Raw genomic sequence first — 13,530 nt, 5'->3', positions numbered from 1 at the left:
AAAAAATATGGGTACAACATAATCACAACACTTATAATGATTCAAATGCTTACAATAATAGGAGAGCAATATTGAATGTTAAACTGATGCTGCTGTGAAAAATTATTGCTTTGTGAAATCATCAACACTTCAATTGTGTTTAGTCAAGCAATGATTTTTTTATCCAACATTTTGGAGAGTCTTTCACAGTTTCAGCAACACCTTGTGCTCTGTTTAAACAGTGGCCACACATACCTGAAAACAAAACTAAAATGCATTGCTAGAGGCCCACCTTGTGTCCTGTACTTTTTTCACTGGAGAAGTTGAACTGTTTAGATTTTACAATGGAAATGCATTATATATACATACATTTCTACATATTTTGGTTTCTAAAAAGCCCTAAGAAAACCCATGAACATGGAGATTTTTGAATACTGAATTTGAGTTTTTAATACAGACAGACAAAAAGAGAGAAAGTGAGAGAGAGAGAGAGAGAGAGAAAGTGAGAGAGAGAGAGAGAAAGTGAGAGAGAGAGAGAGAAAGTGAGAGAGAGAGAGAGAAAGTGAGAGAGAGAGAGAGAAAGTGAGAGAGAGAGAGAAAGAGAGAAAGACGTATTGGTATAAAAGTGTTCCTTGAACATTCTCAAACTCATATCTATGCACAATGTCCATAATCAAATGCCATACACACAATTGCAACAAGCAAAATTCCACATAGGTGTACATGGGCGCTCATTCCCCTGGTGACTGTGACAAACCTTGAATTATGCTCCTTTGTGCAATGCACTTCTCAGGCAAATTTTTAGGTACTTACAAAAATCAGGATACTACAGGACTATACAATATGATTTCTTAAATCAGCACTTTTGGATGATTACACTACATAAATATAGCCATAAGACAAATTGGGCAAAATTGAGACAAATTGAGTCTTGGTATAAAAAGGTTGGCCAACATCTTAAAACTTAATTTTTTTAGATTTAGTAGATTTAGAATAATCATTCTCAGTCATTTGGTTACTTTTAGATTATCAAAACAGGTTTGCATTCAATATTTTTCTCAAATGAAGATGAATTTTGCTTCTCTCCCATTTACAACAGTTTTTCTATCCCCAATACCAACACCAATACCATCACCACTAATACAACTACCACCACCACCCTAACCAATACCACCAATACCACCACCTTTGTCATCATTAAACTCATAACTTTGCTTCCAATATCAGCACTATTACCATTATTGCCAGTGTCATCATCAGTATTCCTATTACAAAAAAAAAAAAAAAAAAAACACATTATCACTTATCTCCTTTACCATTACAATTCAGCTGTCATCATTAGCACAATTCAATTTTTTTTTTTTTAATACCTTTTTTCCAAAAAAAAATATAGATATGTATATAACTAAAGTGCAAGTTTATAACTTTATATACCATGTTGAATAAGAAATTAGAATGCTTGCCCAGACTTTCTCAATACTATTTTTTTAAATCATTGTTGTTTCTTTTCACGTGTGCCTTTTTTTGATGAAATTGTGCGTATTTAAGAAATTACAGTAAACTGATTTGTGGAAATAACTCAAATCATTGGCCTTGTCATTGTTCAATTCAAATATTCAAGCATTACGTGCACACCTCGTCTCAAAAAAATATGTATAAATAAATAGTGTCATTTCTTTCACGCAGTGCACAGGTAGTGTTCCAAATTGTCACTGGTTACTAAACAATAACATAATATTAAAGCATTTTCAATAACGATTTTGAAAAGATTTGTCAATATTTTCCGTCTTTAATCAATAAAAATATCCAGACTGACATTTCAAAAATTATACTTTTTATGATAGAAATTGGCAATAATGACAGTTTTAATCATTGTCTTGTTTGAGAATATAAGATTAATTGTTAATGTTCATCAAAAATGTTAAAGATACCATACCCTTCAAAGTTTTGGAACAAAAAAACTGTTGTAAATGGCCAAGGAGCAAAGTTCTGCCTTAATTCAAACCATGTTTTGAACATAAAATACTCAAAATCATGAAGAATCACATACCACATCATTCCTGCATCTTAAATCTGAAACACTTATGCACATGAATCATTTATACAGTTCTTACTTGGTTTTGTAACTTGTTTGTATTAGGATATATACTAACTATAAATGTTGCCCACACCCCATTGCATTTTCTATCAAATATGGAGTGTCTTACAAGAAGGTATATATAATTTATCTGTAATATAGAATGTTTAAGATCCAATGTTACTATGATGGCAACACTTACCACAAACAATTAAAATAACATGTTACCAACCCTCCATGTGTAATTTGTTAAAGGATGACCCAGATTAAGAAAATAAAAACGTGAAGTATCTCTACATATATATACATAAAATAACTAGAAAATTATTAAATATTTAAATAAAACATTCATTCGATAAAAGTATCATTCTATGCCAAAGACATTTTTAAATATACTGGGAAAATCAGGCCTCTTGATAAAATATTACTGTATTAGAATAAAGAAAATCAGTGACCTCAAAATATAATCAGAAAATAACCATGTGTAACATTTCCCACAAAACAAAGCTAAAAAAAATTATACTATATAACATACTTTGAAAAACAAAACCCAAGACACTGCAACAAACTCAGCAGCTAAAACTCCTGACATTCCTGAAATCTATTAAAAAATATTTAAATACTAAAACCAATGCCAAATATAAAAATGGAACTATGGTCAGGCCCATAACCTACACAGTCTTTGTCTCTCTAACAGACAGTGCATAGTGCAGAGTACATCAAATCAGTGTAGTACAGCTCTTGCCAGACGTTAAATATGGATCAGATTGGGTGGTCTAGTTTGATAGCCATGGGTTATGTAAATGTGCATAGTTCATGTTGAAAGGAAAAATTGGGTTATAACATTTATAAAATAAGTTAAAAAATCTAAAAAGTGAAGTTTTGTGAACCAGGACACAAGAGCAAAGGTAAGGGAGGCAAGAAGCAACCACAAATCCTACATGGTTAAGAGTTTCGTGCCTCAAGACAACTACCAAGAGTACAGCTCTATGCGCGTTTAATGAGTAACAACTAAGACGAGGAAAATTAAGCAATAGCTTGAATTAAGGCTCTTTAAGCCAAGTAGACAACCTGGTAGCAGAATGCCAGAAAATACATGAAAATAAAACTTGAAGGAATCAGTACATTTGTATAGGAACAATGTTAGAGTAATTAAAGATGTTTATTACTATAAGTATACCTCATATGTCTATGATATACCTCATATTATCTAAACTAAGTTATACTTTTATATGGGTAACTTAACAAATTATATTTTCTTTTATGTACGCCATCTTACGGCAAATTTTTATACTCGTGTAAACGACCCTACATAGTGCCACGTAGATTCTCCTGAATACATAGTTAAGCGCATCAACTCTGTTTTACTGATCCCCACAGGAAATCATATATGCATTGACACGTCAAACTTGCTTAATACACGCAGGGAAGATGAGTTCTCCCACTACGCCAACAGGTTATGGGCCCAGATTTAAGCAGTTTGATGGTGATGCAAACAAATATGATTTGTGGGAAGAGCACTTCCTCGGCGCATTGGACATTTTGGAACTACATCTCGCACTCGATAAGTATGCTTCAGAACGTCAAGAAAGTTATAATCTGGATCGTGCCAAAAGGACAATCTACAGTCATTTAACTGGTTGTCTTGACAGAACGTCACTTGGCATGATAAAACGTGAAGCGAAAGGAGATGGCGTGAAGGCTTTGGCAGTACTACGAAAGTATTACCTAAGTGAATCAGACCAGAGGCTGTATGCTTTATTAATGTCATTCTTCACCAAAAGACTAGAGAATGGCGGCAGTGCTATGGAATATCTCATTTCTTGAGGAGACAGTAGCAGCACCTAGAGAAGCAGGTGAGAGCATCAGTGGTCATATCTTAGTGGTAATCACACTAAAAGGACTTCCACAGAGATACAAGAGTTTTATTGATGTAGCTAATCAACGCAACCCTCCATATGATTGTGGGTTAAAGACAGCTATATTAACTTATGAAGATACTCTCAAAGGAAATTCTGATAGAGAGAGTAATGGCTGCCCAAGGTAATAATACATTTAAACAGAAGAGATGCTTCAAGTGTGGTGAACCAGGCCATTTTGCATCAAAATACTACAAAGGAGGTGAATATAAAAGAGGAAACAACCTGTATAAACCTCAAAATGTCAAGAAATGGTGTGAATTACATAATTCAAGAACTCACAATACTAGTGAATGTAGAACAAAGAACCCCAGGAGGAGTAATAACTCAGTAAATTCTGCTAATAATACAAGTGAGCCACAAAACTTTTAATATTCTTTCCATATAACACACTCAAGGTTACGACCCGTCAAGGGGACCTCAGAGTCGTGTGACATTGGAAAACAAAATGTATCAGGCTTAGAAGCAGATGAAAGTTTGATCATGATTGACAGTGGTTGCACTACACAGAAATAAATGAACCAAAATTTGTGAGATTTGAAGAGTCCTTTGATCCACAAAACCTTTACATTGAGTTGGCAGATGGCCAGCGGCAACAAGGAAATGTACAAGGAATCGGTGATGTCAAAGATTTTATTCAAGATCAAAACGGCAGATCGAGAAGTGTTTTACTAAAAGATGCTCTATACATACCAGGATTTAAGCAGGACATCATGTCAGTATGGAAGACAGTTCAGAGTGGACAGTTACTTTTTCACCAAATGGTAGTACACTAACTACCAAGGATGGCACAGTATTTGATATTGTTGAGAAAAATAAATTGTACTACTTACGTAGAGGTAAGCAACATACGAACTCTCATATGGATAAGTTCAACAAGGTCAATTTAGGGGAGGCTAAGCACACCCTAGAGGAATGGCATAAAATTCTAGGACACTAATGTGACTGATGTGCAAAAACTTGAAGCAACTGTTAATGGCATGCATATTTTGAGGAAAGATAAGTTCAACTGTACCACATGTGCTCTTGGTAAAATGACGCAGTATAGAAATAGAGAGCCTGACAAAAAGGCTAAGCAGCCTTTAGATTTAGTCCACTATGATGTAGTAGGACCTATTGATCCAGCAGCTAAAGGAGGTTTCCGGTACAGTATCTCTTTCATTGATGACTACTCAGGAGCTCTTAGAGTTTACCTCATACAGAGTAAGAGTGATACAGTACAAGCCATGAAGAGGTATATGGCAGAAACAGCACATTATGGCAGGATAAAAAGCCTGAGATGTGACCATGGAACGGAATTTACAAATAATGAATTCAGAACTCCTTATAGAGAATAAGATTAAACAAGAGTTTTCTGCACCCCACTCTCCACATCAAAATGGGGCAGGTGAGAGGTCACACAAATCCATTTTTGACATGGCTCGATGTTTACTGATTGATGCCAAATTACCCAAGGATATGTGGAGCTATGCAGTGAAAACTGCTTGCTACATAAGGAATAGGTGCTATAACCCCAGAACTCAGAAAACTCCAGTAGAAATGCTCACTGGAAAGCGGCCAAACATCAGCAGAATGAATGTTTTTGGAGTAAGAGGTTTTGCATATGAAGAGGAGAAAAAGAAACTTGATCCCAGGAGTAAGGAACGGATATTTGTAGGCTATGATGACCAGAGCCCAGCGTACTTAATTTACTTCAAGGACTCCCAGACAGTAAAGAAGATAAGATGTGTCAAGTTTATGGAAAACTTGCCCAATGTAGCTGAACCATCAAGTATCGAACAAGGCTCAGATGAAGAAGACATCTTGGTGGAGACAAGACTTCCGCAAAAACCACTTCCAGCAAACCAAGATAAGCCACCAGAGAACATAAGTGAAGAAAGAAGATATCTAGCTCGAGAAAGACGGAAACCCTCACATCTAGATGACTACGTTACTGATGAACTAGACGACAGTATCTCCAGCGTGACACACAAAAGCTTCATTTATCATTGCTACCGAGTGTCATACAAACCAGTGCCAGTCACCTACCAAGAAGCTATAATGTCTCAAGAGGGACCTCAGTGGAAGAAAGCAATGAACGAGGAAATATCTTCACTTCAAGACAACGATACCTATGAACTTACTACACTGCCTGAGACACGTACAGCAGTAGGTGGAAGATGGGTATATCAAGTAAAGCCTGGACCAAACAGCAAAGAAAAATTTAAAGCAAGATATATTGCTAAAGGATATTCACAGGTGAAGAACATTGACTACAGAGAAACTTTTGCACCAACAGCAAGAATGTCTACACTTCATGCTTTATTGGATGTGGCTGTACAAAAGGACATGGAAATACATCAGATGGACATTAAAACAGCTTACTTACATGCTGATATTGATCCTGAAATATATGTGGAACAACCTGAAGGTTATGAAGAAAAGGATAGTACAGGAAATGTGTTGTATTGCAAGCTGAAAAAAGTCACTTTATGGTCTGAAACAAAGTGGTAGACTGGAATAGTGTAATCCATAATTTCTTCATTTCAGAAGGATTCAAACAATCAGTGATCATTGTCTGTATCTAAAGCATGATATTATTGTGCTATTATGGGTCGATGATTCAATTATTACCAGCAGTAACATGTCCCTGATGAACAAATTTAAGCAATCTCTTTGTCAAAATTTCAGAATGACTGATTTAGGTAAACTAAACTGGTTTCTTGGAATGTCATTTGTTTCTGGTAAAGATAACATTAAGGTGAACCAAACTAAATATGTAGAGAAGATTTTGGATAGGTTTAACATGTCAGATTGTTATGCAAGAAATATACCATGTGATCCAAGTATTGTTAACACCTCAACAGTAGAAGCTGATGAGTTGGCTAATGCTACTCATTACAGAGAAATAGTAGGTAGTCTCATATATATTATGACAGGTACTAGACCAGATTTGTGATATGTGGTCACTAAACTTTCACAGTATATGTCCAAGCCTACTAAAGCTCAGTTAAATGCTGCTAAGCATGTGCTCAATTATTTGAAAGGTACTATGATGAATGGTCTTACATTCAAAAAGTCAAATGAATCAGTTCAACTTAAAAGGATTTTGTGATTCAGACTGGGGATCATCTGAAGACAAAAAGCATATCAGGATATTGTTTTCAGTTACATAAAGATGGACCACTTATATCATGGAAAAGTAAGAAACAACAGACAGTAGCACTTTCATCTTGTGAAGCAGAGTACATGGCTATTACCTATGCCATTCAGGAAGCAAAGTTCCTAAGACAAATTGTGTCTGATCTATTAGGATTAAAGTTGAAGTCTGTAGACTTGGTTTTTGGGAAGATTAATAGCACCTTGGTTGTCAACTCCTCAGTTAATCACCAAAGATCAAAGCACATTGATATTCGTTACCACTTCATTAGAGATGAAGTAGAGAAGGGTAATGTAAACTTGTTCCATGTTCCTACGCAACAGAATCCAGCTGATATTTTTACAAAGGCTGTGAGCTAGAAGAAGTTGCAAGCTTTTAATTATATCAGGGGATAAATTCTCAGATAACATACCCATCTTTAATTAAGAGGGGGTGTTACAGTAATAAACATCTTTAATTACTCTAAGTATACCTCATATATGTCTATGATATACCTCATTATCTAAACTAAGGTAAAGTTATATTTTGTTAAGTTACCCATATAAAAGTATATTTTCTTGTATGTACGCCATCTTACAGCAAATTTTTATACTCGTGTACGTAGTGCCACGTAGATTCTCCTGAATACATACGAGTTAAGCACATCAACTCTGTTTTACTGATCCCCACAGAAAATATATGCATTGACATGTCAAACTTGCTTAATACACGCAGGGAAGACGAGTTCTCCCACTACGCCAACAACCAACCATTCAGAAAAAAATAATGAAAATCAAAAAAATATAAGAAAAGATTGAAGTAAAAACCAAGATTGGCAACAATAATCAAATCAAAGCAAAGAATTTGCTAGAAAGAGTACAGAAAACTTAAAGCAGATCAAAAACAATGTCATGCAGCCATGCTCAAATATGGAAGCGGCAAAGTAGATGACAGTTACACATGCCGATGTATCAAAGGTAAAAAACAGTAAATGAAATAGAAGCATGTAATGAAAAATGACAGATCACAAGGGAAGAAATTAAGACACCCTGCAGAGATGGTCAAGAAAAATGGTAAAGAATATAAAAAATATCACCCACAAAAAGTATTAGGATTAGACAAGACCAAAGCAGAGGGACCGGATGAGATTTCTAATTGGGTTCTTAGATAAAAAAAAAACTAAGCTCCTTTAATGTTAATCTTCCAAAATTCATTGACAAGGAAAATTAGCAAAGAGCTGGGAACTCACCAACATTATACACTTATATGAGAGGTGAAAATAAATACCCTCTAAATCATAAAAAAATTTAATTAGCTAAGTAGTATCTAAGCTGTTATAAAGGGATAAGGAAACAATGGGTTGACACTTGAAAAAAATATAAAATAAGCCATTTGGTTTCAGAGAATGGTTATTTGTAGTTACTTTTCACGAGTTTAAATATCAAAGAAATGGCTGGGTGGATTGTGTATACTTAGACTTCAAAAACGATTTTGATAATGTACCTCATAGAAGAGTTATGGAAGTTAGAGCACCTATGTAGATTGAAAGAAACTTCTCAAATGGATGATGGGACTTCCTTCATGAAAGACAGATGAGCACCATATTTTGAGGGAAGCACTACCTGGCGACAAATAACAGCAGAGCGCTCCAAAAGAATCAGTCTTGGCAACAATTATTTTTACTATTTTCATCAAAATATTTAGGGTCAAACATATGCCCAAGCAGATTTCAATAGATTTGCAGATAACGCAAAAAAACATACAAAAGAAACAGAGGAGACAACCACAGAAACAGAGAGGAGACACAACCACAGAAACAGAGAGGAGACACAACCACAGAAACAGAGAGGAGACACAACCACAGAAACAGAGAGGAGACACAACCACAGAAACAGAGAGGAGACACAACCACAGAAACAGAGAGGAGACACAACCACAGAAACAGAGAGGAGACACAACCACAGAAACAGAGAGGAGACACAACCACAGAAACAGAGAGGAGACACAACCACAGAAACAGAGAGGAGACACAACCACAGAAACAGAGAGGAGACACAACCACAGAAACAGAGAGGAGACACAACCACAGAAACAGAGAGGAGACACAACCACAGAAACAGAGAGGAGACAACCACAGAAACAGAGAGGAGACAACCACAGAAACAGAGAGGAGAGAGAGAGAAAGAGAGGCAACAGAGACGAGACACAGACTTGACACAGACAGAGGACAAACACAGAAACAAAGAAAAAAGAAAAAAAAAAATGGTCCCCAAACCTTAAATACAAGGTAAAAAAAATATCCTTGACCGTCTTCATTCATGTAGATAGTAACCTTATAATACCAGTCTATTTGGTTGCCGTTTGATTTAATTATGAGATGTAGCCCTACCAGCACTAATGAAAGTCAATATTCCTTTAATATATCAGGTATTAGTAAAGTTTCTAAAAAAATCATAAATATTGCAGTAAAAGATCTACAAAATTTTCTCCCCTCAGCATTGTATTAACAAATGTGATCAAGACAAAGTTAAATTAGATATGGAATTTCAAGAATAAAAGCCTATATAAATATAAAGCTCATGAAATACAGCTCTGATTCTTACTCAAAATTTTAAAGAACTTGGTCAGCATCAGGCCTCAGATTTGCTTTAAATTCAATATTTTTCATAGGCAGACATGTCCATGAAAGATACTATTTTATTACCATGCAACCTAATATTTTCAATGATTTAGTAAGCGAGATTTACAATGGAGTTTCTTATTCTCAGTTGTGCCCCTTGATAGAGAAACCTTGAATTATACCCCTTTCAGAAAATTTGGATTCAATTGGCCTAATCTATTTTCTTCAATCTGTACTTCTGGAAAATTACCCAAGAAAAACATATAGCCAAAAGACAAAATGGGCAAGGTGTTGCATATACAAATTATACATTTCCTATTTAGTTTTGTACCTTGTATTTGGGTATTACTAACAATATATTAAAGTTAACCAATGCATTTTCCATGTATTCAAAATACTAAGATCTCCACTCCAGTGCAAGATCTTTATTAAATAAGCAGTATCTTACAAGAAGGTATAAAATTAACCATTATATTGAAGGTACAAGGTGATCCGAGTTGGCAATGAAAATGGGATTACCACAAGGGATTAATTAGAGCAACACTCGTGTACAAACCTATAAAAGGCATATTACGATATTTTATGTTTAAATACAACAGGTGTCTAAGTGTAAAGTTTGGCTGCAACTTTGTTCTTAAATTACACTTATTCTTATCATTCTCAGTCACCTTTTACTTTTTAGAAGATAAAAAAGGAGGTTTTGTTTGCATTCAAAATTTTTCCCTAAAAAAATTAATAAATACAAAATATTAAAAATAAAATAACTTTTCTTTTGCCATTTGCAATAGTTTTTCCAACCACTAAATCACAACAATATTGCCATCGCCCACCAATATTGCTTTCACTATCAGTGCTATTACCATTACTGCCATAGTTATTTTCATTCTTTTAAACCATCTGATCATTAAAATCTAACTGGCATTATTAGTTAGGTTACTAGCATATTTTCAAAAAATAATTAACTTTTAAAAGATATTTCTAAATAAATTTACATACAATGTCAGATAAGTATTTAGTATCTAATCTCATTTATGAAAACCTGTAAAGCAAAGAAAATCTTATATTCTTAAACAATACTATGATGATGGCAATTAATAAATAATACTGATAATCTCAAATATTATGGCCTCTCTCATTTGGGGAAAAAAATTCAGCCTCATTTACGAAAAGTTTTGACCAGAAAATATATTTCTATATTCAAATTCAGGCAGATTCACAGAATATCATTAATCATTTCTATAATTCATAAATAAAAACGTTTTGACCTTTCAAATTAAGGTAATCTGTTGGAAATGGCTTTGAAGCAAACTTATAAAAACAATAGCGTTGAAGAATAAAAACTAACTGGTTCAATTTAAAAAGTTAATGATAGCCAAATGGACTTCCACCTTCAAAATACTTGAACCCTTTACCCATTTTGTATTGTGATTTATGCCACTGAGAGACAAGATAATCTTTTGGGTTTATATAATATTGCAAGGTACATCTTATAAGCAAAATGTCATAATTTACTCATTATAATTGCTTTTATAATAATGTGTCTTATTTACTTTCTAATATACTAACTTATCCCTTTGTATATTGCATGCGCATATAACCCATATGTAAACATTGAGGAGTGTCCAGCAATTTATGTGTACAGCTCAGAGTTCCATTATTAATTCAAATATTTCCATCAAATGGAATAACTGGGAAAAAATTAAACAAAAATTTGAGCTAAAGAAAATAAGTTGGCCATGAATAAGAGTAGACTTGTGTAATCTTAAAGTAAAATCTACAAAGATCAAAAATCAAATCAATATTTTAAAGAGCTCTTGATTTTGCTTTACATAAAATGATGTATTGTATGAAGGGGAATAATTCAAGCCTTCTCTGTCAAGGGGTATAACAGATTATCAAACATCTTAATGAAGGATCCAGAGAGAGAAAAATGAAGGATCCAGAGAGAGAAAAATGAAGGATCCAGAGAGAGAAAAATGAAGGATCCAGAGAGAGAAAAATGAAGGATCCAGAGAGAGAAAAATGAAGGATCCAGAGAGAGAAAAATGAAGGATCCAGAGAGAGAAAAATGAAGGATCCAGAGAGAGAAAAATGAAGGATCCAGAGAGAGAAAAATGAAGGATCCAGAGAAAATAAAAAATTGTCCAACGTTATTTTTCAGCAATGAAGAAAAATTTCAATGACCTTTCCTTCATTTATGTAGATAAGAAACAAATAGCACAGAAATTCAACCACAGGTAAATACAGAAAGGATCCAATCATGAGAAACATACCTACACAGCATTAATCAAAATCTAAAAACTCCCGATGAAGGACTTCACATTTCCAATAGGGAAATAAACATTTCATAGCAAGTGACAAAGACGAGGAAAAAACAAATGGCTATCACTGAATAAGGATGGATTTAATTAGACAGACATCAAAAACCCTTTTATTTTTCAAAAGAAATCAACTTAGACTAACTTCATTCTAAGCAGTTTGATAAATTGGTCAGTATCAGGCCTTAAATTTGCTTTAAATTGACAATCTTTCGTAGGCAGGTAGGGCCTTCTGATCAGACAATCTAGTGACTGTCACAATTGTAAAATAAATTAATTAATTTAATTTAATCAAAAATTCTTATTTAGACCTTTCACTATTTGATTACCTAGAAACATATCTACTATGCTTACAGCCAGCAAGTTGGAGATTTTGAATAACAAATCTAAATCCATTATGCCTCTTGCCCAACAATTATGCCTCTGTGCAATTCAGTTCTTTTTTCAGCAAATCTGAGGGTTCTCAGAATTATTATTGGGATACTTTTGGCCTGATCTACATAATTTCTTTACATATATTTCTTAAGGATTGCACAAAAATAAATAAAATAAGCAGAAGATATAACAGGCAAACTATCTGGCATAAAGTTTGGCCACCCCTTTAGTCTTCATTTAATCAATTACTCCTGATTTTTATCATTCTCAAAGTATTCTTTGTTTAGTTTCATTACATCAAAAAGGTTATGTTTGCATTCAATAGCTTTTCTCAAACAAGACAACCTTGCTTCTCTGCCCTATTCAACAGTTTTTCCTACTAGTAACACCAACACCAATACTATCCATTGCTAATACAAACTACCACCACCACCACCACCACTATTATTAATGTATTTGTCATTTCTAAATCCCTGCTTTCAATATCAGTTATTACTATCATTGCCAAAGTAATTAGTATCAGTATTTCTATTACAAATATAAACCATTTCCACTCTTATCTGCTTAATCATTATAAAAGGTTATGATTAGTATAATAAGTGATGCCAAATAAGTTGTAAAGGTAATCTAATTAGATAGTTCTAGTTTATACCATCAAAAACTGTTGCAAATGGCAAAGGAGCACCAAAGTTCAGCATTTAAACAAATTACATGGAGATTCCCAGAATGCCACGTATCATTCCTGTAACGTATAAAACTAAAATGTTATGACTTTTCCAATTTGGGGAAAGCTGTTGGAAATGGCTTTGGGCAAACTTTAGCCTCCTATATTGAAAGCAAATATGCTGAAACTGGCCAACGGTGTCTCAAAATCAAATAATGGTGACCAAACTCTTGTAGTACAAAGGGGCATCATCAAGGCTTCTCAGTCAAATATCAAACACCCTATTCAAACTCTCCAACTTCCTTTACAAGCATAGTAAATATAAAGGTTATTAGTTAGTAAGATCAAGTTCATATAGGTATAACAGTATTGTTTTTGAGATGTCCATCTAATCATTTTTTCAGAAGTTATTTGAAAGAATACTGAGCTACATAATGTAAATTTTTATTAGTTTCTCAAA

The 13,530-nt window shown here is 34.1% G+C and overlaps 1 long non-coding RNA gene across 1 annotated transcript in view; it reads right to left on the bottom strand.

Moving 5' to 3' along the window:
* The window catches only part of LOC113800508 (uncharacterized), a 45,925-nt gene that overhangs the window by 13,311 nt on the left and 19,084 nt on the right, over positions 1-13,530 (bottom strand). The gene's annotated exons all lie outside the window — the stretch shown is intronic.

Source organism: Penaeus vannamei, chromosome 42 (genome assembly GCF_042767895.1).
Source record: "Penaeus vannamei isolate JL-2024 chromosome 42, ASM4276789v1, whole genome shotgun sequence".
In the NCBI taxonomy this organism is placed as follows: Eukaryota; Metazoa; Arthropoda; class Malacostraca; order Decapoda; family Penaeidae; genus Penaeus; species Penaeus vannamei.
Note: the sequence above shows the minus strand (reverse complement) of the source record. Positions and strands in the feature narration are given on the sequence as shown.